The 25810-nt window shown below is 45.5% G+C and overlaps 1 protein-coding gene across 17 annotated transcripts in view; it reads left to right on the forward strand.

Annotated features, from left to right (window-relative positions):
* Nucleotides 1-25810, forward strand: part of PPFIA1 (PTPRF interacting protein alpha 1) — an 85544-nt gene that overhangs the window by 3564 nt on the left and 56170 nt on the right. The window lies entirely within an intron of this gene.

Here is a 25810-nt window from a genome sequence, read left to right on the forward strand (position 1 = left end):
TAACTCTCATCAGAAAAATTCACAATCGTAAGTGTATATTTCAGTGACTTTTTTCACTCAGTGAACACATACTTTTAACTACCACCTAGATGAAGAAATAGAACATTACCAAACTTCCCAGAAGCCCCCTCCTACCCATTCCCAGTAATTGTGCCCCAAAGCTACCCATGGTCTTGATTTTTTACCATTGATTGCTTTGGTATGTTCTTTTTTTTTTTAATATTTTATTTATTTATTCATGAGAAACACACACACAGAGAGAGAGAGAGAGAGAGGTAGAGACACAGGCAGAGGGAGAAGCAGGCTCCGTTCAGGGAGACGGAGTGTAGGACTCGATCCCAGGTCTCTAGGATCAGACCCTGGGCTGAAGGCGGTGCTAAACCGCTGAACCACCTGGGCTGTCCGTTTTGGTGTATTCTTGACTTCATATAAATGAAATAGTCATTCAGCATTGTTTGTGGGTCACATCTATTTCACCTCAAGTCATTTTGTCCATTTTCATTGCTGTCTATTACTCAGTGTGTGAATATACGGTAGTTTATTCTTTGTACTGAGCATAAGTATTTATAAATGCTGCCCCTGACTATTCTTGCTTATTTTAGTACAGATACATATATATTTCTTTTGGGTGTGCTCAAAGGAGCAGCATTGCTGAGTGATAGTGTGTGTGTTTGTTCACCCACCACCCACAGTATGTGAACACTCAGTGGCTGTCTGATGCTTGGTATTGTCGGTTCTTGGATTTTAGCTATCTGGTGGGTGTCAAGTGGTAGGAAGCCTAGTGTGGTGTGAGCTTGCTGCTCCCTGATGACCAGTAAGCAGGGGTGGAATGTCTCTGTGTGTGTTTATTTGCCACTTGGATGACTTCTTTCATGAAATTATTGTCTCGTCCGTTTTTTTTATTGGGTGTCTGTTTTGGTTTTTATTGATTTGAAGGAGTTCTTTTTATGTATTTTGAATACATATATAAATGGCAGATGTTTTTTACATTCTTGTGTGTGTTTGCCTTTCTCTAAGTGGTGTCTTTAGATAAGTTTCTCTTTTTCCTTTCCAAGTGCAATAACCATTTTCATTTTTCCTGCTTTGTTGTACTGTCTAGGATCTTTAGTACAGTGTTGAGTAGAAGTGGTGAAAATAGGTGTCCTTTTTCACTCCCAATACCAGAAAGACAACTTTCAGTATTTTACCATTTTACCATCACATATGATACCAGCTGTGGCTTTATTGGTGGATATTTTTTAATCAAAATATAAAAATTCTATTTTTAGTTTGCCAAGAGTTTTTGTTTTGTTTTTTTTTTTATCATGAATTAAATTATTAAATTTTCTTAAATGTATTTTTTGTATCTCTTGGGACAAGTGATTTTTTTTTTCTTAATGTGGTGATTTAACTGTAAAAAAATTTTGCCATGCTACAGTAATCCCAAACTTGATATCTGTGTATTCTCTTTTCACAGGATTTTATTTGTTAATATTTTGGTTAGGATTCTTGCATCTGTATTCATGAGAGAGGTTGGTCTGTGATTGTACTTTTTTGTATTGTCCTTGTTGGGTTTTTGGTATTAAAGTTGTGTTGACCTCATAAAACAAGGTAGGAAGTGTTCCTTGTGTATTCCCAGAAGAGTTTGTGTGAGCCTTATGTTCCCTTCCTTCAATTTTTGGAAGAATTGATTGGCAAAACCAGCTGGTTGTAGGGTTTTCCTTGTGGGAAGATTTTTAGTTTCAGATTCATTTTTTTCTACATGGAAATAGGATTTTTCTGATTTTTTATTTCTTCTTGTGTTTATTTAGATAAGGCATTGTTTTTCCTAGGAATTTGTTCAGACCACTCAAACTTTCCAAGTAATAAGTGTAAAGTGGTTCATAATATCCTTGTCATCTGCAGGATCAATTGTGATACCTCCTTTAAAAAATCTTGATATGATAATTTGTGCTTTGTCTCTTTTTCTTAATCAGTCTTGCTAGGGGATTATTTTATTAGTCTTTCCAAAGAACCAACTTTGGGCTTTATTGATTTTTTTTTTCTATTTAGTATTTGTTTCCTATTTCATTAATTTCTGCTCTTTTTTTTTCTTCCATCTATTTTGTGTTTTGTTTGTTCTTTTTTCTAGTTTTTGAGCTAAATACTTAATTTGATTTTTAGCCTTTCTTCTTTTCCAGTATATGTATTTTAAAGCTGTAAGTTCCCTTGAGCACATCTTTATTGATCCCACAAGCTTTGTGTTTTTTTAAAGATTTATTTATTTATTCATGAGAGACAGAGAGAGAGGCAGAGGCAGAGACATAGGCAGAGGGAGAAGCAAGGCTCCTCACAGGGAGCCTGATGTGGGACTCGATCCTGGATCCTAGGATCCCACAAGTTTTGGTAAGCCAAATTTTCATTTTCTTTTTTTTTTTTTTTTTTTTTTTTTTCATTTTCTTTTATGTAAAAATATTTCATAGTTTTCATTGTGGTAACTTTTTTTTTTTTTAATTCACAAAGTTTTTTATAAGTAAACTTCTTAATGTTTAGGGGGATTTTCTAGTTACCTTTTTGCTGATTTGTAGCTTAATTCCATGAAGGTATCTGTCTTAGTCTTTTGAGGTTGCTATCACAAAATACCATAAACTGGCTGGCTAATAGGCAGCAGATGTTTATTTCTCATAGTTCTGAAGACTAGAAGTCCTCAAGATCAAGGCATGGGTAGATTCAGTGTCTAGTGAGAGTCCATATCCTGGCTCATAGACAGCCCGCTTCTCACTGTCCTCAGTGCAGCAGCAGGGGTGAGGGAGTTCTCTCTACTCATGACCTGGTCACTTCCTGAGTCTCCATGTCCTGGTACTATCACCTTGGAGGTGATGAACTTGAGGAAAGGGAGGCTATAAACTGTTCATCTATTGCAGTCCCTAAATATGCCCTGCATTGTTTCAATCCTTTGAAATGAATCGAGTTTTCCTAACAGCTCAGCGTATGTTCATTTTCTTTTTTTTTTTTTTTTTTAAGATTTTATTTATTTATTCATGAGACACACACACAGAGAGAGAGAGGCAGAGACACGGGGAGAGGGAGAAGCAGGCTCCATGCAGGGAGCCTGATGTGGGACTCGATGCCGGGTCTGCAGGATCACGCCCTGGGCCGAAGGGAGGTGCCAAACTGCTCAGCCACCCAGGGATCCCACATACGTTCATTTTCATTAAGTGTTCCTTGGGCTCTGAAAATAATGTGTATTGGCAGGAATGCAGTGTTCTGTGTTTATCAGTTAGGTAAAGTTTGTTAGTCATGTAATTCAGATTCTAGTAGCCACATTAAAGTAAGAGAGGTATAAATAATTTCAAGAATATATTTTATCTAACACAAATATTCAAAATATCATTTCAGTGTATAATCAACATGAGAAGAACATAATGAAATATTTTTCATTCTTTTTTATCATATTAAGTCTTTAAAAACCTGGTGTGTGTTTTATACTTTGAGCACATCTCAATTTGGAGTAGCCACATTTCAGGTACTTAACTAGCCATGTGTGAATACAGATTGGGCAGCCCAGCCCTCCACCCTGGCTTTGTTGTTGTCCTTGTTGTCTGTTCTGTCAGTTACTCAGAGCTGTATCTGAGGTCTTCCTCTATGATTGTGGCATTGGCTCTTTCTCCACTTCTATATTCATCATTTTTCATGTATTTTGAGACTGTGTTATTAGGTCTATTCAAATTTAGAACTCTTGTTTTCTTGGTAGATAAAACTTAATCATGAAACATTCCTCTTTGTCTCTAGTAATGGTTTTGGCTCTAGAGGTTACTTTATTTGATAGTTGTGTTTGCCATGTCAGTTTTCTGTTCATTAGAGTTTACCTGGGAATCTTTTACTTTCCCTTGTCTTTGAGCTTACATTTTAAGCTTATCAGATTGTGAATATAATTTTATAAATGCCAGTCCATCTTCTTTTGGCTTCCTTTCTTTTTTTTGAAAAGTCAGCCTGCAGTGTTACTGTTATCCCATTGAAGGCAGGCAGTATCTTTTTTCCTCTCATTACTTTTAACATTTTCTTTTTGCCTGAGACATTCTTTCTGAGTCAATAGCTTGGCTAATCAGTTTCGGGAAAGTTTTGACTGTTATCTTTGTAGATGTTCATTATTCCTCATTCTGTCTTTTCTCTACTTTGAGGATCCCCATTGGAACTTTTTACCATGTCCCATGTGTCTTTTGGGCTCCTCTGTTTCCTAGACTTTCCTCCAACTTTTATCTAGATGTATATATATTTTTTATCAACCTGTCTTCCAGGTCACTGATTCTCTCTTCATCTGTGTCTGTCTATTCTGATGTGAAGCCCACAGATTGGGTTAATTTTAGCTACTATGTTTTTCAGTTTTAGGATTTGTTTTGATTATCTGAAAATTTCCTATCTGTCAAGTAGGTTTTCAAAAAGTAGATGTGTGCATCTGGTAACTCCAGTGGGTCGCCTCTTGGTCTGTTTCTGTTCTTTTTTCTTTTGGTCTATATGTTGTTACGTCTGTTTTTTCTTTCTTTCCTCTTTTTTTCTTTTTTCTTTTTTTAATTGAGTGTTGGACACTGTATATGAAGAGCTGTAGAGGCTCTTTGTGAGACTGTCTTCCTTTAGTATCTCCTCCAACACACCCCATGTGGGGCAGTTCCTTGGCCTAGTCAGGTGTGATTGACTTAACACTGGGGTTCAAGCTTTGTAAGCTGCCTTCCCAGGGCCCTTCCATCTTGGCAGGTCCTGAAGCCCAGTTCTTGTCTGCTGAGCACCAGGAGATCATTGAAGGGTCAGCTCTCAGGGAGTGCTTGCAGAATGCTGGGCTCATTTTCTATGTCTCCCTGCTCTGAGGGATCTTGGCCTTTTAAGACCTGGCTGGTTCATCAGGCCTGCACTTAAATTTTGTCTTCCTGTACCCATGGAGCTGTCCAGAGTTCTGTTAGCCAGGACTTTCTTCTTGACTTTCTGCTATGTTTTCTTTCTGACTTATTGGTATATTGCACCCCCATCCCTGAGGAAAATGAGAATTGTCCAATGCCATGAGTGAGAGGTGGCACTCTGAATATGAGTCATCTCAGTGGGCTCCCTTTTGTTTGGAACCTCCCTGCAGTTACGGCTGCCTCAGTGTCTCTTTGATGCCTTCAGACAGACTTAAAATTGTCTTCACTTTTTCTGGTTCTTGGTGGGTTGACTTAGAGACTATTTATGTATGTAACTGGAAGTGGGGAGACATTGGTATGTTCTGTGTATAAGTCATGGTAAATATGTCAGTTGTCATTATTTGGTCCAGGAGAAAACAAATCCCACTAGTCCTTGTGTAGTACCCATTGTTCTTTTCCTAATCTGTCTCCAGTTTGCTCATGCTCAGCCACCGTGCATGGAAAGATGTGGGGTTGGTGGCCCAGCCCACTGGGTACCGTCCTCCTCCCTTGCTTGGTGCCCACCGAGGGCAGGCTTTGTAATGACAGGCTGGCTGTGGCAGAGAAGGCTGATCTCAGCGAAGAGGGGGTGCATGGAATGGATTGAGTGACACTTATCATGTGACTTGATCACAGTGTTTGATCAGCATTTTTAGAAATTATTGCTCATTTAGTCTTCCCTCCAATTTCATATAAAGTTGAAAATGCAGATTTTATTCTTCCAAGTTGAGTGCAGTGATTTCACACTCTTCTTGTAAGCAGCAAATGAGTTCCTTAAAAGACATCTCACCCAGAGAATTCCAAGAAAAGAGAATATGTTTGGCTTGAATCATGAGTGGGACCCAAGTTTTGCCCATGTCTCTCCCAGAGTCTGTGAATCCCTGGGAGAGCTTTCATGTAGGACTCAGTATCCTGAAGGATGAGGTCTGGAAAGCACAACTTGGTGGCAAATAAACCAATCTTGTGGGTGCATTGATTGTCACCACATCGATATCAGTGAGCTGGCAGCAGTGTGAAGCGTGCTGGGCGGGTTGGCAAGACAGGAAGGTAGAAGCAGAGCCTGGTCGGGGGGATGAGGGAGGGGAGAGGATGAGCCAGGGCCAGGCTCTGTAGCTGGGGGAATATTGGAAGATGCTGACACTGGCTGTCATACTAGGGGAGGGATGCCCCTACATACTCCTTCCTGCAGCCCCCACGACAAAGATTTGCCTGACGACCAGGTGCCGAACTTGAGAAGCTCTGGGGTAAAGAATCTCAGACTTTTCTCAAGCACTGCTGTAATGCATAGTGGGGTGCAACACTCCATTATAATTTGTTAGTGCTCTAACAAATTATTATATAATATATATAATATAATTAGAGCTAACAAAGCTCAAGCTTCGATGACTTGCCGAGCTTAAGTTAGTACATTAGCGAGACTTGACCTCATAATCCAAATGAGGTGAAATTAGCTAAAAGACTCTTCAGTAAGGGTAGATTCTAGTGATAACCTTGAGTTTCGGTAGTGACTGCCAGGATACCTTCCACCTGAAATAGGAGTGGTTGGCAAAACCCCTCTTGGAAGGCTGTGCTTACTTCCATTGTTTCTGGTTTATGAAACAGATCAGCAGATCCTTCAGAATATTTGGCCATTCGCCTCTTGTCAGTGGCACAACTCAGTTTGCCCTTTTTTGCAAGCACCCCTGTCTTGTCTTTCTGTGTTGCTGCACCTGTGATCCTCTGCGCAAGACAGGGCCGTCCACTCTTGTTGGGCGCCTCCATGACTGCACCGTTCTGGGCTCTGGGTTCCGTGCCCCTTCTCAAGATGAGCACTGGCTGTCAGATGTGACTGAAAGCATGAAGTCATCGAAAGGAAGAGCTGTCTACTGGCACAGTGTGATCTAGGAGGGGCCTCAAGAGGAGGGGTCACGTCTGTACTAAGGCTGAGAGTACTCTCCCAGCACTGTGACTGCAGGGGCAGGAATAAACTTGGCCTTTGAGCCAAGGTGATGTGCTTGTCAGCTGGTGGTTGGACAGAGCCTGGCCATGGCAAGAGATGGGTTTCTGTTCTATTTTTTAAGTTTGTTGAGGGCCCAGGGGTATTATAGCCTCAGGAGGTGGAGGGTTGGCATGATTTTGTTGAATTTTTTAAGTAGGTTTCACACCCAGTGTAGAGCCCAACATGGGTCTTGAACTCACGACCCTGAGATCAAGCCCTGAGCTTACATTAAGGGTCAGACAGTTAGCCCACTAAGCCACCCAGGCACCCCAGTTTGAATTTTTTAAAAGCATGTGCTGATGCTGCATGGATAGCAGACTGGGGGATGGAGATAAGAGTGGACACAGGGTAGACCCCATTGGTTAGAGTAGTCCTTTCTAATGCATGGATTGAGCTGTAAGGTTAGTGTGTTAGGCAAAAATTAAAACCTTTTAATGTCACCCATCTCTTAAAGCTCAGAACAGTGGATGTTTTTATATAATATACAGAAATAGGCAATGTTTAGACGTAGCATGCATGATATTTACTTGTGTGTAAGGTATACATTAAAGTTTTCAGGTATGAGGACGCCTGGGTGGCTCAGTGGTTGATGTCTGCCTTTGGCTCAGGACTTGATCCCAAAGTACTGGGATTGAGTCCCACATTGGGCTCCCTGCATGGAGCCTACTTCTCCCTCTGCCTGTGTCTCTGTCTCTCTCTCTCCATGTCTCTCATGAAAAAATAAATAAAATCTTTAAAAAAAAAAAAAAAGGTTTTCAGGTATGTATTGGGTGCCTGCCAGGCACTGTTCCAGATGCTGAATATTCAGTACGTAGTAAACGTTACCTAGCCCAAATATTCTTGTGGTTGCACCAAGAAATATAGGAGAGCTTGAGAATATAGAGCTCTGTTTGAGCAAATTAAACTCGTGGATGGTGCAGCTACAGGATGGCCATTTTTTCATGTGTCCGTGTGGCCAGACTTGGGGAGGTGGTTTTCTCTGGGAGGTTCAGCTGTACTCTGTTCTCCTGCAGCTCCCCACCCTGTGCTTTATTTAGATGCCTTGCTTGAGTGCCTGTGGTCTACCTCCATTTGGATGAACTTTGGGCTCCTTCAGTTCAGTGTCGACCAGAACCATCTCTTCCAACATGTGCACCTCTTCCCCTGAACAAAACTGTTTTCTACCTGGTCGGGCAGTCTGAAACTAGGGGGATGGCTTTGCCTCTTTCCTACCCCTCCCTTCCCTCCCGGTCCCCAGGTCCCATGGCTGGAGTGTACATCTCCTGGGGTTCTGGACCCTGTCTTCCATTGGGTGGAGTCAACCAGGGGCCAACTTAGATGCTCCATCCCTGTGGCTCCTGGCCCTGTGGCCGCCCTGGCCCCGTGCCAGCCAGGCTGCATCAGGGGTGGCTCGTCATGCACAGATCAGTGTTCTGCACCTTCTCTATAAATCCTGCTATTCTCTCCCAGAGGAAGGCCTTTCTTACCCTGTCTTCTGCTGGATACCACTAAGTCATTTGGTAACCGACTCTTTTGGGGAACCAGTTTTGCCCTCTGTGTATGAAGATCCTCAGAAATGCTCGTATTCTGACTGAGCAGCTTTCCTTGTGCTAAGGAAAGGGTTCTTACCTGGAAGAAACCATGCTTACTTACAATATTTACATTTCTGATCAGTTAGGACATTGTAAGAGTGACATGTGAGTTATAGACTCACATGTGAAAGTGTAACACTGTAACCTCCTTCCATGGGGGCTTTATACCTCTCACTTTGCTCCCAGCCTTCCATCATTCCCCCTGTGCTTGGCACTACTTGGGGAGGCTCATGGTTTCTGGTGGCCCGTTCTTGTGTCCAGAGATAGGAGTGGGCTGCAGGGTGACCACGGACCCCTCTGACCTGTGGGGAGCCACAGGGAGCCGAGCCCCCAGGGGACTTCCTGGAGGCTGCATCGTCCATCACATCCTGCCCAGAGCCATTCCTGTGTAGAAGCTGCAGAGGGGATTGCCCAGCCCTCAGTCCTCCTTCCTGAACTGACTGACCCTCTTCCATGAAGAGCACTCCTTGTCGTCCTTCTCTCCTGTGTAATCGCTGTGCACACTTGCATTTGTGTTTATTCAGTGATCACACTCAATTATCATCATCATTCCTTAGATGCTGTGTTGTCCCCTAAGATTGGCTCCTGTGTCCTTTTGCCAAGGCCCTATTATTAGTCTTTGAACATTTCACTGTTTTCTGGCACAAGAATTTGTCCCAGGCTCACTTTGTGTTTTTCCTGCCTCGGATCTGAAATCATTCCTCTGAGGAGCCCTGGTTCCTTTTAGTGGGTGAAATGATGTTCAGAAATCTAAATGAGCTAGGTGTGCTCATTGTTGCTGGGGTCATTCTTTTAGGTCCTTTTTGGAGACAGAGCTAGACAAAAATCTTTATAAAAAGAGAAACCTGGATTTCATACTGATTTTCTGTTCTCAAAACTTAATTTTCCCCTTGATCATTTTATATTTATGTCTCTTGTCTTATACTAACAATTTTGATTTCTAGTGATGTCAGCATTATTTTCTTTATTCTATGATGTACATGAAGCAGTTTCAGCCTTCTAATGCCGTATTGGTATAATCCTTGAGTGAAATTTTAGAATGTCTTTGCAGTTCTTCTGGGTCAAAGAATAAATGTCATTTAAAAAAAAAAGAATAGGGATCCCTGGGTGGCGCAGCGGTTTGGCGCCTGCCTTTGGCCCAGGGTGCGATCCTGGAGACCCGGGATCGAATCCCACGTCGGGCTCCCGGTGCATGGAACCTGCTTCTCCCTCTGTCTGTGTCTCTGCCTCTCTCTCTCTCTCTCTGTGACTATCATAAATAAATAAAAATTGAAAAAAAAATTAAAAAAAAAGGAATAAATATGTTTTAAAATTATATAGTTAGAATAACGGATTCTAAAGCAATGTGATTGGTCACATAACCGTACAAAATTTGATATACCATTAGGTTAATTTGTTTCTGCTTATTTCTAATTTTAGGGCTTGAATTTTTTTTTTAAGTTGTTTTCAAATACCTAAAGCATTTACATGGTTTAACAGGACTATAGAAACAGGTGGTCTCAGGAGTCTTGATCCCCCTGTCCCTGAGTCACCCACTTCTAACTGGTGGGGTGCCACATAACCTGGTTTGCATGAGCTAGTCCTGGGTTTTGCCTGTTCTCTTGGAGCCATTAGTAATTGTGCCCGTTTCACCCTCAGAAATGAGGCACAGCTAAAGCTTTGTTGGCACTTGCTAATGCTCATTTAGAGATGTGGACAGAATGTTTCCACTTTGTAGGTTTTTTCCCCCTGTAGCTAGAAGCAAGCTCTTGGCTGAATTCTGCAGACTGGGATTGTGGTTCACTTGGCAGGCAAGGTCCACCCATGGAGTTTTTACTCTGGCTGTCAGGGTCTCATTCTTATTCTGAGGAGGAAATGTCATTTTGCTCTGAAAATAAATTTGGGAGCTTGAAATATATCTTGCATTTCCAAGTTTTTCTGCTTTGCAAATGGGCTAATTATCCCTCCTGCTTATGTAGTTTGAAACTTTTGCCAACAGTAATATAAAAATTGATTTCGCAAATCGTGTGCAAGAAGAAAGTTAAGGTTCTCCTTGAGGATCATCAATATTTCTGAGCCATTGATCTCTCTTGAAATCTTAAGGTGCTGTTACGAAGCTAGGGCACACTCTTCCCTGTCTGCAAAATACTTTATGGGGAAACGTGGATGACAGATCAGGTCATGGTATCCTGTGTGCCCTGAAATAGAAAAATGGCAAGGAAGGAAGATGGTTTTGATGAGTCTCAGTGTAATTTGAGCAGTCTGATGTGCTGCAAAGGGCTTCATTGGTGACATCTGTGGATGGGAAAGGTTGAGAAACTGCAGTTTCTCCTGCTGTCCATGGCTCCGCCCCCTTACCTCACCGCCCACACGCACTGCAGGGAGGCTATGGGCAAGCTGGCATTCCAGTCTTCCTGCTGTTGGGTGGCATTTTAGAGGAGCAAGTGCATCTCTCTCCTTAAGCAGACAGTTGAAAGCAGGCATGCAAGTTCGCACCACCGATCTCTTTCAGTGTGGCCTGAGTCTGCGGGCTGATCCCACATGTTCCCCCCACACATTGTGAGCTCAGGGTGGCTCAGCAGTGTGTTCAGCAGAGCCCAGGACTCACGTGCAGTCTTTCCCTCATTACCTCATCCCCAAACCTCCAGTGTCCTTATCAGTACTGGAGAGGCAACAGCTTTTTATTTTTATTTTAATTTTTTTTACTTTTTTATGATTATTTAAGAGAGCATGAGGGGGAGAGAGAGAAGGAGCAAGGGGGGAGGAACAGAAACAGAATGCCTGCCCAGCAGGGAGCCCCATATGGGGGCTCTGGGGCTCAATCCTGGGACTCTGGGATTATAACCTGAGCCGAAGGCAGGCACTTCACCGACTGAGCCACCCAGGTGCCAGCTTCATTTTTATTTAGCAGACATTTATGAGTATCTGCCACGTGCCAGGCACTGTCCAAGGGCCGGGTAAATGGGTGTCTGGGAGATTCAGTGGGATGATAGCCCACTTTGATGGCCTTGAAGCCTCTGGATAGGGATCACCTCACTGGAGCCTCTCCGCAATCCTGTAAAGTATACTTCAGACTGTAAACAATACTGGGAGGCAGGGCACTGTAAGGGCATAGAGAGGCTTCAGCATCTCGCATGCTTTACCCTGGCTTTTTTTTTTTTTTAATTTTTATTTATTTTTGATAGTCACAGAGAGAGAGAGAGAGAGGCAGAGACATAGGCAGAGGGAGAAGCAGGCTCCATGCACCGGGAGCCCTATGTGGGATTCGATCCCGGGTCTCCAGGATCGCGCCCTGGGCCAAAGGCAGGCGCTAAACTGCTGCGCCACCCAGGGATCCCCCTACCCTGGCTTTGAGGTGGTCCTGGGCTAGGGTGTCTACACTGCGGGAGGGCACCAGCCTCATGAGCTTCTGGCACCCCCTGCACATGGGGCTGGGGTGCCTGGAGTGCAGCCTGCTTCTGGCCTGCTCCTCCTTGGCCTTGGTCTTGAGTGGAGGTTTTGGGGGAAGGGAAAGGGCAGGGATTTTTGTCAGGTACACCTGCATTTGCGATGCACACAGAACTGCTCTCGTGTGCTGTGATCTATAGGTTGTGCTCAGAGCCCGGGCTCTGGCGAGGCTCTCCCTCTGCCCCTTGCCATCAGAACAGCCTCGTGGGCTATGGGGATGGTGACGTGAGTTCCCCTGTGATGGCCTCACTGCAGTGAAGGTGAGCCCCTGTTGTGCTAGTCACCCCTGAGCCACAGAAGGACGTTTGATTATGAGAAGTACTTCTCTTCCTGATTCCCAAAGGTGGCTGTGACCAGGAGGGGAGAGAGTGCACACACTAGGGACAAGTGCGGTGTATGCAATTGTCTGCCTCCCCCCGTGCCCACAGTGTGGGCTCCTGTTATAGATGCAGTGTGTGCTGATGCACTTGACACATCAACTGAGAGCCTTGAGTGAAGTTCCACGTTGTGAAGATAGAAAGCATAGTAGAACAAGCATGCTGAGTCGGGGTCAGTGTGATGGAGAGGAGAGGAGAGCACTGTGAGGACTGAGTAGCTGACCGTGTTTCTGGGAAGGTGGGAGAGCCCAGTCCTGCCATGGGAGGCTCTGGTAAAGCTACATGGCCGCCCTGTGCATGTTCCCTCCAATTCGCAGGTGGGCTCTGAGTGTGGAACTGGGGGCCTGGGGCTGCCCTGCACTCTTCCTGCCTTCAGGAGAGGCTGGGTGAGTCAGAGCCAGGTGCTCCGAGCTGCCCTGGGTCATGTGCAGCTCCTGAAGGGCTGGAAAGGGCATGGAGGCTGGGGTGCCCAAGTTGGTGACAGGTGGCATCAGCAAGACTAATGGTATTGATGGCTGTGCCAGTAAAGCTGAAGGATGTGGCTGAAGGATGCGGTTACCCGTGTGGCGAGTGTTCATGTGTTCCCTGGCTGGGAGCATCAGGGACAAGTGCCGTGGCCATCTCCCTTCTGCCCCAACTGCCTGCAGGAAGAAAGAGAAGACATTTCTCAAATAAGGACTGGAATTGGCAGTTTGGAGTTTCTTCCTTTATCATCTCTTCTGTTCCATCTCTGCCCTTTGTTATCTTTTACTCCCCTTCCCCATGACCTTCACAGCACTTGGAGGAGAAAGTACAAGAAAGATTTGCAGATGGCAGTGCTGCCTCTGTGGTGTAGGTGTGTAGGACCTGACGCAGTGAGGCCCACGAAGGCCAGAGTAGGCAGTGCTCAGGATGGGGCGGCCAGATCAGAAGGAATTTCTTTCCATGGTGGTTTTCTTGTGCAAGCTATAGAAATACCTGATCCCAACAAGGTCTGGCGGTGAGTTGAGAGATTGCTGAAAGCACATTCCCGAGGACAGGCTCGTGCGTGTTGCCTGAATTGTGAGTGGCCAGCGCTGTCCTCCCTGTGTGTCACTACAGGGTCACTGTGTCGTCACCGTGTGGGACTGCTGCTTTAAGGGCAAGGTGCTCTCAGGAGGTGAGGCGTGTCCCAGCGAGCCTGCAGGTGTCAGCAAGACAGCCTGTGGAGGAAGCTGCCCCCAGGCTGCTGCAGCCATGGAGCTGGCCCAGAGGCCTCAGCTGGCCGCTCCCAGGGCTGCGGGGCGACTTCACTCCCCATGGTGCCTCATCCTCTGTTCTCCTGGAGGTTCTCTTCTTGCCAGTTTTCAGTTTCAGGTCAGGATCTCGGTCGTGGGATCAAGCCTCACGTTGGGCTCCCGGCTCAGTGAGGAGTCTGCTTCCCTCACCCCGCTTGTGCTCACTTTCTCTGAAACAATGAATAAATGTATATATACACACACATTTTTATTAAAAGAACCTGCTCATCGTTTAGAGGGAGCTCAGATTGCCTGGTGCTTGTGTCTACTCTTTGTGGGCTTACTGTGCCTACACGGTTTTCATGTTAGGGGGCCTCTGTGGAAAGAATTGAGGGAGAGGAAGCACTTGCTGTGCAGAGACATTTGGAGAATTGTTTTCATTTGACAAGAGTATCGCACCCAGGACTAGGAAATACATATTATCCCTTCCACTCTCTTCTGTAGCTGTTACCTTGGAAATATGTCCACTTTGTGAAGTCAGCCTCCCTTTTGGAAGAGGAAACTTCATCTGTGCCTTCAGCCCCATGTTTATGATGTTCCTTCTACACTCCAGCCCCGCCTTTGTCATGGCCTCTGCACACAGCCTGGAGGTGCCCTGCTGCGTGTCGTCATATTGTTCAGAGCTGGGATCCTCGTCCTTCCTCTCAGCACCCTACATAGCCCCCCGGCCCCCCACAGCACGATTTCTGTCCCTCTTTTCTTTTCCAGTGTTATTTTTAGTTCCTTTTGTATTCCAGTATCCCAGCTTGGGTCCTCTGTGCCTCAGGCTAATATGGTAAGGCTCTGCTTGCACCTTCTTCCTTCTCCAGTCCACCCAGCACACTTTCTGCTGCCCTGACTGAACCTAGACCTTGCCCTGCAGTGTCCATCCGTGGCTGCAGGGACAAGATCCAGACTCTTTAAATTTGTCACTCACAGCTCCATGTTCTGCTGCAACTCAACTTTCTCACCCCATTTCTTCTCCAGAACCTCTTGTTCTGGCCAAACCAGTCTGTTCTCTGTGTGTCGTGTCCCCCCTGCCCTGGGCCTACACATTTCCTTCTCTGGAAGTGCCTCTCCACCTTCCCTGTGGCACTCCCCACCTGTCTCTCCAGTCTTGTTGTGAGCACTCATGCTGAGATTCAGGGTCTGTTGTACCTCGTGGAGAGGATAAGATACGATGCCCGGGGCTGCCTTTACTCTCTGTATTCTTTTATTTTTTTCTCCATTGGTTAAAAATGCCATCAGTTTTAAGAAAAACACAGATGAAATAGTATTGAGCGTGGGACTCCTGGGTAGCTGTTGATTAAGCGTCTGCCTTCAGCTCAGGTTATGATCTCAGGGTCCTGGGATCAAGGTCCTGGGATCAGGGTCCTGGATCAACCCCATGTTGGGTTCCTGGCTCAGCTGGGAGCCTGCTTCTCCCTCTCCCTACTGCTCGTGTTCTGTCTCTCATTATCTCTCTCTCTCAAATAAATAAGATTTTCAAAAAGAAAAAAAAGCAAAAGTATTGTGTATCCAGGTCATCCTTGAAGGGCTGAAGAAGTCACAGAGAGCTCTCTGGAGTCTATGGCCACCTATTTGTTTCTGAGTGAGGATGGTGGTGGGTCATAGTGGGGGATCACAACTGGCCCTTCTGTACCCCTCACTACTGAGTGTGCTTTCCTCCTCACCCCCACTTCTTGCGTACTGACCTTTTGATCTTGGCCACAGTGTTTTACTTCTGAGACTGTTTCGTCATGTGTAAACTAGAGAATACTATTGATTTTTCAGTAGCAAATGCAGATTTAGTGAGAGCTAAAATGACCCGACCACAAAACCCTGCAACACTTGGGCACTCAAGTGTGAGGCGTCTGTGTGCAAACCCCTTAGCAAACCCCTTAGCACCGCACACACAGTCGGGGCTGGGGTGACTTGGCCTGCATGAGGTCTTGGTTAGGGTGCCTACCATCCTCTCATCCCCTGAAAATAACATCTGTATTAGATTCTGAATCCCAAGCCACTTATTAACCCAGTGACCTTTGCTCATCACTGACTTGCCTGGGCCTGTGTTCTGATTTGTAAAATGAGATAATTATGTGTGCCTTACAGGGTGACTGAGAATAACATGTGGTAAAAGATCAGAAACAGTTTTGAAAACCATAAAACATTAAGCAAGTATAAAGTTATTAAAATGAATATTTGTATCTTATAAGGACTTGGCATAGTACTTGAGACATCTTGATTTTGTTCAGTAAGTTATTTGTCCAGGTTAAAAGGGCTGCTCATTCATAAGCTTATGTATTTCTATCTACTAAGCTTAACAGAGCCACAGAGAAATTCCCCAGTAAGGTACCCTCAGTTATAGTTTTGTGCCTAGATGTTTGATTCACTCCAAGAGACCTTCTTGATAAATTAGAGAGTAAAGCTGTTTATAACAGAGGCTTTTGTCAGACTGGTTTGCAGGATGTGAGTGTACAGGACCATGGAAGTCCAAGAAGCTTGACAAGAAGTAATGTCTGCTGTCAAAGGTGTAGTATATTACTGACTCAGTCCGTGTGTACCTGTTGTTGGGACACCTACAACAGGCTGCTGGCTGCTTTGCCAGGGTGTGGGGAGCAGATCTTTCCCCTGAGCAGACGTAGGTAGGTGCAGTGAGGGGCGCTGGGGAAACTGAGCATGCTGTAGCACTGTGGTGTGCAGGGATTGCAGAGCCTGGGGAGCCTTTCTGTACAGGAGGGGTGGCTGAGCTCAGCCTGGGATGTTGCAGTCCATGCTCAGGAGGCCGTGGGGCCACAGCGTGCGGGAGCGGGTGTGCACTCAGGTGTGAGCTCAGTGGAGAGTGGCTGCCGCGTGCTGGAGTTGGTGCTCTGATAGTTCTGGTTGAGGGGGATTGTGGTGGGCCAAGTGCAGCTGGGATGGGGACAGGTGTGGAGGGGCAGGTGCCACAAGCGGCAGAGAGGCTTCTTTCTTTGACCGTAAACCCTTCTTTTTGATCATTTCCAGCCGTCCAGCTATGTGGTTTTCTTGGAAACAGTGTCATTCTTATGAAAACTGCACACGAGAGTCAGACAGAAACTGGTTTCAGGCTCAGTTGTGCTTGTTACCGCCACCTGGGCTCCTGCCCTGAACCCCTCAGCACTTGTCCCTCCAGCATGCCAGCTGGGTCTGGGGCGCTGCTGCTAGCATTGCAGAGTCGCAGGAGAAGGTCCCTGGGAAGCCCTCACAGTTAAAGTTTTGCGCCCGGGCCTCGCTGTGTCTGCAGAGTCCGTCTTCCATGGGCGGACTCAGAAACCGCGGCTGGGACAGAGAGGGGAGCAGGCAGCTTGCCTGGCTGCCCTGGGCCTTCTGCACATGCTGGGGTCGGGCTTTCTGCCGTCACCTCCCACTCCTGTGGGATGCTTGCCAGGAGTCTATCTGGTCTATCTCTTGACTTCTTTCAGAAGGGCCCCCGCAGTCATGTGCAGTGTTAGGTGACCCTGTCACATGCAGAGTGCTTGCTGCCTGCTCCAGTGGGTCAGAATTCCTGATCCCATCAACTGCAGCCTCAGGGCGCCACTACGTGGGTCCTGTCTTACGGCCCTTCCTGGGCAGCTGTGCCTGCCTATCCCTTGAGGGCCTGGAAGGCCGTGTCCGAACATTCCCACTCACCTAGGATGTTCTAATTTAATGAAGGTCGCCAAGTCACGTCAGAGTGCCCGATCACATGTAGGAGAGTTGGTTATGGCTTTCTTCGCAGAACTGAAGTACTTATGGGAACTGATGGCATGCCTGCAGTGTGCTGGGAGTATAGCTAACTAACTAAGTATAGCAGGCACCCTGTGCACACACTAACCCTCCTCGGACGACTAGCGTGTACACCGTAAGGCAGTCCCTGAGTGGCGCGGGGGGCCACCGTGACACCATGTGACTGGAAGAGGAGGGGAAGGGCCCTTCCCATCCCTTCCATACATTTATTTGGTCCATGTTTTGATGGTGCTGCTGTAGCCAGGAGAGGAATGTCCAGCATCTGTGGGCAGACCCTAGTGGTTCTAGAGCCTGGCTACATGAGGCCAGGATCTCCTGGTGTCCTGTAGTGAGGGTACTCAGTAGGCATGAGAGGATGCCCACATGGTGCTTGGTGTCCTAAGGTTCCCAGTTGGCTCAACAAAAGGTGAACAACTGTTGTCAGAGCAAAGAAGAGTGGAGAACATAGTTGAAGGATCTCTTGAAGATGTTTTAAATCCATGTGCTGTAAGTGGAGATAGAAAATAAACATATTAGATGTAGAAACTTAGCCTGCAACTAGAATAAACAGTTTCACCTGTTTATTTTAATAAATATATAGGGTTGAGTCTGAGTAAGAGCTGCCTGTTTAATTCCACATTCCTAGTAGCATATATTAAAGTAGCTAAGATTTTGGCAGTTGTCCTTTTTTTTTTTTTTTAAGATTTATTTATTTATTTTAGAGAGACGGGCCACAGGAGGCCATTCTTTTTTTTTTTTTTTTTTAAAGATTTTATTTATTTATTCATGATAATCACAGAGAGAGAGAGAGAGAGGCAGAGACATGGGCAGAGGGAGAAGCAGGCTCCATGCAGGGAGCCCGACGTGGGATCCGATCCCAGGTCTCCAGGATCACGCCCCGGGCCAAAGGCAGGTGCCAAACCGCTGCACCACCCAGGGATCCCAACACAAGAGGCCATTCTAAGATTTTGTCTGGCAGATAGAATAAGCTCAGGTTCAAAATGATACATAAACAGAGTTACTTGTTGCTATGTTGTTGTAAGAGTAGAAAATGGACAGCATAAACATAGGTATCCCTCAGCAGGGGAGAATAAATGAGACTTTGTATTCATTCATATATGCCATCAAAGCAGCTGTAAACAGGAGGGCAGCCTTATGAACCAACTCAAAATATCTTCAGTTATGTATATCCTTAACTGAAGAAAAGCAAGGGGAAGGGAATATATGCATAAAAAAACCCTGAATAAGCAAGGAACCCATAACTTTAGCACCTGCTTTGTGGGAGAGAGGACAGGGCTGGAAGAGAGACTCTGTGTGGCTGTTTCTTATTGGATCCAAAGACAGTAGTTTTAAAAACTCTGTGTAAAAAAAGCTCTGTCCCAAGCCCCCTCCCAGTGCTGCTGCTGTGACTGGTCTTTCAGAAGTTTATTATGACCAAAATATCTCTTTGGATACTGTTCCTAATTTTGGCTTTAGACGTCGAGGTCAGACAGGCCATTTCTGGTCTCATACTTTAAAGACAGTTGCTTTATGTAACTAATTTCTTGGCATGTGCATAGATCTATGAAATTAAATATCTGATGCTGAAAACTATTTCATACTCCATTGAGCAAAAGCAGGACCAAAAAGCACATACTCATTTGTTGGGAAGTTTGAAACATAACATAAATATAGTGGACATTAATGTACTACATATTGTTTTCATTTTATTATTTTTGGGTGTTTTTAATTTTTTTAAAGATTTTATTTCAGAGAGAGAGCTCCAGCATGCACGAGTGGGGGGAGGGGCAGAGGGAGAAGCAGACTCCCTGCTGAGCAGGAGCGGATCTCAGGACTCTGGGATCATGACCTGAGCTAAAGTCAGATGGACTGAGCCACCAAGGTGCTCTTTGGGTGTTTTTAATTTATCTGAAACTCTTTTAAGCTAATAATGTAATGTTAAAAAAGAAAAAAAAAAACCTACCTAGAATTTCCGGAAGGCGCTCATTCCTATTTGAATGAAGGATTTCTGTGCTAGCTTTTTTATTTCATGGATTTGATTCCCGCCACCCCCCTGCTCAGTTTTTAAAATGTAATTGTAATGTTTTTGCTCATGAATAATTCACTAATGTTATATACTTGTTTCTAAAATACATGAAGAATACATTTATAGTACTACATGTGTGCATTCATATTTCAAATCGTCCTAATATAAGAAATTTTTTTGTGTTCAAATATAGAAATGCTAACAACCAAAAATAGTTTGGTTTGCTCTTTAGCAGAAAGATTAAAATATGTGAAGCAAGACTTATACCTACTGCCCGTGAGGAGATAGCACCTTTTGCCTAAAAGACCTGCCTTCCAGGGCACCTGGGTGGCTCAGTGGTTGAGTGTCTGCCTTCAGCTCAGGGTGTGATTCCAGGGTCCTGGGATCAAGTCCTGCATTGGGCTCCCTACAGGGAGCCTGCTTCCCCTCTGTATATGTCTCTGCCTCTCTCTGTGTGTCTCTCATGAATAAATAAATAAAATCTTAAAAAAAAAAAAAAAAAAAGACATGCCTTCCAAAGAAGAAAGGAGCAGTGGCTTATACAGCTGGAAGTCCAAGACAGAAATGGAGAATGCACTCAGTTACCTTGTGAGGAGATGTCTCTCCTCCTAGGTGCAACCGAGAGGAAAGAAAGCTTAAGTCCACATAAAACCTCATACAAGAGGGTTCACAGCAGTCAGTGTTCTACATGACAGCTAGAAAGTGGAAGGGACCTAGATGTCCTTCAGCAGGCGAAGGGATGAGCAAATGTTCTCTGTCCACACAGCCATAAACATGAATGGAGCACTGACACACACTGCATCATGGACAAACCTGGAAAGTGTACTGCTGAGTGAAAAAAGCCAGACAGGTTATTGAACATGATCAAATTTAAGTGCAGGCAAGCCAGATGAGCTGGCAGGTATGTTTATGTTCTCACCGCCCGGCATTGCCTCTGTAGCCAGTGAACTGACTCCAGCAAGATTTTCAAGTTAGGCCTTACACGAAGGCTGTTTGGAATTAGTGACTGCAGCATGCACCCTCCCTAGTTGCTAGGCCAAAGGTAGAAAAACAGGCACATGTTATTAGTTCTTAAACAGACTTTTTTGGAGCAGCTTTAGGTTCACAGCAAAATTGAGGGGAAGGTACAAAGATTGCCCATATGCCCCTTCCCCCTTCTAGCCCCCCCCAACTGTGCAAATCCCCAGCAGGGTGCCCCACCTGTCACAGTTGTGAATGTACACGGACAAGACATGTTATCATCACCCACAGTCAATAGTTTACTCTGGGGTGCACTCTTAGGTAGTGCACATTCTGTGGGTGTAGACCATTACAGAGTCATACAGGATAGTTTCACTGCCCTAAAAATCCTTGGGCTCCTCCCATTCATTCTTCCTGACCCATGGTCGTCCCTGATCTCTTCACTGTCTCCATAGTGTTGCCTTTTCCAGAATGTCATAGAGTTGGAATCCTACAGTATGGAGGCTTACTGTAGGATTATTTCTTTCACTTAGTAAGGTGCATTTTAGGTTCCTCCATGTCTTTTCTGGCTCGACAGCTCATTTCTCTTCACCGAATACTACTCCATCGTCTGGATGTCCCACAGCTTCTTCATCCTTCTACCTGCAGAAGGATATCTCGGTTGCCTCCGGGTTTCAGCAATTTTGGTTAAAGCTGCTGTTAACATTTGATACAGTGTGTTTTTAACCCAGTCAGTCCACAAATTTGAAAAACCACTACGGTGGTGGTTTGTATTTTGTTTTGCTTTTCTCTCTCTCTCTCTCTCTTTCTCTCAATCTTTCTTTCAGATTTTATTTGAGAGAGAGAGAGAGCACAAGCAGGGGGAACAGCAGAGGAAGAGGGAGAAACAGATTCCTTACTGAGCAGGGAACCTGACTTGGGGCTTGATCCTAGGACCTTGAGATCATGACCTGAGCCTAAGGCAGACACTTAACCAACAGCCACCCCAGCGCCCCTATATTTTGTTTTTCTTCTCCAAATGAAAATCACACTCACTTTTTTGACAGAACAAGTTCCAGCTGCCATTGGTAGCAGTGGCGTCTCAGTATTCAGCAAAGACTAGTTCGGGAAGACAAGACCAGGCCCAGGGCCTAATGCTGGCCTAATGACCAGGCACAGGATCCAGCGTTGTCCAAGCCAGATACCTGGGTACACACTGCCTTCCTCTCGCCCATGTTAACTGACTGCTGGGTACTGCTAACTCTACTTCACACCAGTATCTTCTGAAATGTCTCTGCTGCCTCCTCCTTTGCCTAGGCCACCATGTCTCCTTCGTCTGGAAGGCTGATTCTGGGAGTCAGCTCTGCAACTCCTCCCCTACTTCTCTCTCCACCCTCCTTATCACTTTGTGCCTCATGCACAACGTATGGTCCTACCTCATCCATAGTTCCTTGAACACATTTTGTCCTGTGCTGCTCCTTTATACATTATTGACTCCTCTGCCTCAGACCTATGAATCGGCCAGTCTTCCTGTGACCAGCTCCCCCAGCTACCCTCATTGTGGCCCAGAGGCCGTTTATAAACAGACATCTGCCATGGAGCTTTTGAGATCAGGCAGGCACAGTGTGTATGGAGGACAGGGGACCTCAGAGGAGCTGTGGGAGCATCAGCAGGTACGGGATGAGCAGAGAGCATGGGAACAGGATGAGGTGGAGAGAGTGGGAGAGAGGAGGCCAGGGGCTCCCCGATCAGGCAGAGTGTTGGGGGTGTCCTGAAACGGGCCTGGGATCAGCAAAGATGAAGACATTGCTGGGGTCTCAGTGACTGGTGAGAGAACAGGAAAAAGAATTGGTGACTTCAGGGGAAAGCTGTGTGTCCACAACAGGCTGTGAGCATCATGCTAGTGTCCTGTAGTTTTGACATCTTTAGGAAGAACAAGGAAAGGAGGATTGGTATATTTTTTTAAAATACAAAGAAAATGCATACTTAGAATTGAATTTAAAAGGAGTATAGACTGAGAGGCTCATTTCCAGCCGTCTTTCCCAGCTACAGTGAGTATCCTTCATTAGCTGTTTGGTGGGTGTCTGCCTGCATTCTGTCTCATGTGCACCCAGAGAGAGTACGGGTGTGTGTTTGCTTTTACGCAAAGGAAGATCACCTTGAAATACTGCCCTGCACCATATATTTTTGGATTCAGATTATACAATCTTGGTTATTTTATCTCTAAATACTCAGTGTGAGCACACATTTTGTCAGTGTCAGTTGCTTAACGAAAGTGACAAGAAAAATAAATTATATATATTGAAATTTCTTAACAGTTTATGAATTTTACTTTGATGCTTACAAATACTAGTCAGTGTTTGAAAACCCAGAGCCACTGCATTCACAGCAGCTGTCAGTAAGTCCAGAGACCCTTTGGATAGGTGTGCTGTTTTCTCTGGATGTCCCCCACCATCTCCTCCTATGAGTGAGTTATATTAACATATCCATAGATAGCTGTGCATGACCTTCCTTTTTTTTAAGATTTATTTTAGAGAGAGAGAGTGAGCAAGAGAAGGGGCAGAGGAATAAGGAGAAGCAGACTCCCCACTGAGCATGGAGCCTGACTCAGGGCTCGGTCTCGTGACCCTGAGTTGAGTTCATGACCTGAGCCAAAATCAAGGGTTGGATGCTCAACCAACTGAGCCACCAGGGTGCCCCTATACATGACCTTTCTGAGCATACTTTTAATCAAGACACTGGGGCTTCAGAACTTAATGATGTGCTCATTCATTTTGGTATATAAACTTCCAGTTTTCTTTTCAAAATTTGGCATGCTTTTAAACCTCAGGCTGAGACACATAACTTCTACTGACAGGAAGTAATCCAAGCCCATTCAGCAAGTCAGTTTTTCAGGTGTTCTTTCTGTTTGCTGAAAGCTAGAGTCTGTTTCTGTCTGTGGCACTCTGTGTCCCTACACGGAGAGGGCATATGTTATCTGCCTTCTGTGAAGCTTTATTCCTGTTTCAGCAGGTTAGCAGAATAGTAAAAAGTCAGTAAGAAATTAAATGGAGCCAATGATAGAGATTATCAAAACCAAAAGCTGTGGAAATGTAACCCCGGGGTGATCAGGGGACCAGGGCAGGAGAAGGGAGGGGTCAGAACCTTGTGGGGTGGGGCAAGGCACCACGCCTGCTTTCCACCCAGAGTCCTCCTGCTGGAACCACTGGGACAATTGTGTTCGTCACTTTGGGAGCTGAGTGTTGCATCAGAGCCATGGGACTTAATTTAAAATTGGCCCGAGTGTGGATTTTAATCAATAGTGCCTGGTTTGTATGGTCTGAACCTGTTACCCAGATCTGAGCCTCTTGTCCAGAAATGATAAATATCAACCATTTCAAGCACTATGTGAAACTGAGTTCTTAAAACTGATTTTAATGGTTAAGTATTGCTTTTCTTGTTCTAAGTCCTAGGAATATCAAACAGAAACACAAATCTGCTCTGTTCAGACTTATGTTTTATTAAAATGAGAATATGCCAGTGATTGTTGTATCTATTCAGTTTCAAAAAGTACTTCAAACTTTGATTACAGTAAATAGAATGTCACTACTAGTATGTTTGGCTTACCGTGTTTCTTAAACATTTTTTATCTAAAGAAGAGAAAGTGTAGTTGTGCTGGCTCTTCAGTGCTGACCTGGTTGGTCCCTCATTGCACGTATTTGGGGCTGGTTCCACTGCATTCAGTTTTCTCTGCAGCAAGAATACAAACACAGTGCACATTCGTGAACATGCCTTGGAATCTTAAACTTTGGAATTTCCTGTCGAATGTTTATCTGAACTCATAAGTTTAAATTTGTTTTTTTCTTTTTCACTTGAATTCTTTTGTCCAAAGAGAACAGTTTTTCTTTAAGGAATAAGCATAATTGTCAAGTTTTAGAAATTCATCTTCTATCATAGCCAAAGCAGTGTATCAGAATGGTTTGGGCTGTTGAATTTATTGAAGAAATACTTCTATTTAACCAAAATGATGGGAAGTAAATATATTCTCTTCATAGATGAACAGAGATAGCTTGGGCTTTATGAAAAACGTAAGGGACTTTAGACTCAGACTTGCTTTGATGATGGAAGAATTACAAGAAAAGTGAGCCGATGAGGGGTGGAGTGAGGGGCTTGTAGCTGAGTGCAGATGGGGCAAGGCAGTGATCCATCCATTGCCAGGAACCCCTTGCCATGATCCAGGAGGCTGTGCGGTAACGGGATCCTCCTAACTGGGAGACATGGGAGTGATCGACTCCTCCCAGCTTGGGGGTGTGGGACTGACCAAGCTCCTCCTAGTTAGGGGAGGACACAGGAGTGACCTGGGAGACTTTGCAGTGGCCAGCTCCTTGCAGCTGGAGCTTACTGGAATTTTGGAGCATCATCTTATTCCTTCCAAGTTCCTGATGTCCACTTGTTATGTTTTGAATAGTTTTTCTTTTAAAGCCAATGAGATTTGTTTATAATAGAAAGTAAGACTTAAAAATAAAACACTAATACCCAACCCTCCTGGACCTACAGATACCCCTACCAGGGTATCTATGTTGTGGCCCTTTGCTTTTCTCATGGCTCCCCTTTCTTCACCACCTGAAATCCAACAGCGCATTTTCACCACAGCCTGGTCACCCCTCACTGCGTTTATTTCATTGTCCTCGGTGGGCAGAATGCTGTTCCATCCATGCTGTGCCTTCCCCGTGCACATCCATGGCTAGTGGCCTGGGCCCCTCTCACATAGGGCAGCTCTCCTCCTCCCCAGTACTCCTCACCCATCTTTAGGCTCCATGCAGAGCTGTTTGCATTTCACTTCTGGTGAGGCTGGGAGAAATCAGAGGAGGACTCCCATAAATACCTGCCACATGTCTCCCGATTGGTCTGGGTCTGTGCCCCACTCTGGATAGCCTTTCCTCTCCCAGTGGATGAGCTGTGTGCCCTCAGCACAGGCCGCCCGCTGTGCCGCCCCAGGGCTCTGCTCTCAGCTGCTCCAAGTGGTCAGTCGGTCAGTCCCCTCTGCCCTGGGTTCTCCCCACCAGTGTGCAGGCATCTGGCTCAGCATAGAGGGTGTTTCTCCATCCTGGATGTTCCTCTTTCTCTTCTCCTTGTGCATGGCTTGTTGCTCCTCCTCCCATGCTCTGCTGGACAGCCAGGCCTCCAGCAGCACTGCTGCTCCAGAACTGCTATGCCCATGGCCCCCCTCTCAGTGATCAGTCAGCTGACTTGTCTGCCAGCATCAGCTGACCCGGGTGACTGTCCTCCTGGGAGCATTTGACTCCCGAGATGGTCCCTTCCTGCTTTCCTCCTGCTTGCTGACCACTCCCACTTTGTTCCTCATTCCCCAACTGTTCGGTGTCGAATAGGCACACGCTTGAACCTCACCTCTTCTTATCTGCAGCACTCAGTGCCTTGTGATTTTCTTGAAATGAGATTGCTCTTCCACCTCTGCTGACATTTCCAAGAAGTCTGGGCTGGGAGCCGCGCTCCCCACTTGATTACTGCCTCTGACTATCCTATAATATCCCACACGGAGCACATCCCAGACTGAACTGTTAGAATTCCCTTCCAGACATGCTCTGCCCAGAGTCCCTCCTTTCTCAGAAAATGCTGACTCCGTCCTTCAGTCGCTCCTGACAGAACCCTTGGAGTCGTCCTGGG

The sequence above is a fragment of the Canis lupus genome, chromosome 21, assembly GCF_048164855.1.
Source record: "Canis lupus baileyi chromosome 21, mCanLup2.hap1, whole genome shotgun sequence".
NCBI lineage: Eukaryota > Metazoa > Chordata > Mammalia > Carnivora > Canidae > Canis > Canis lupus.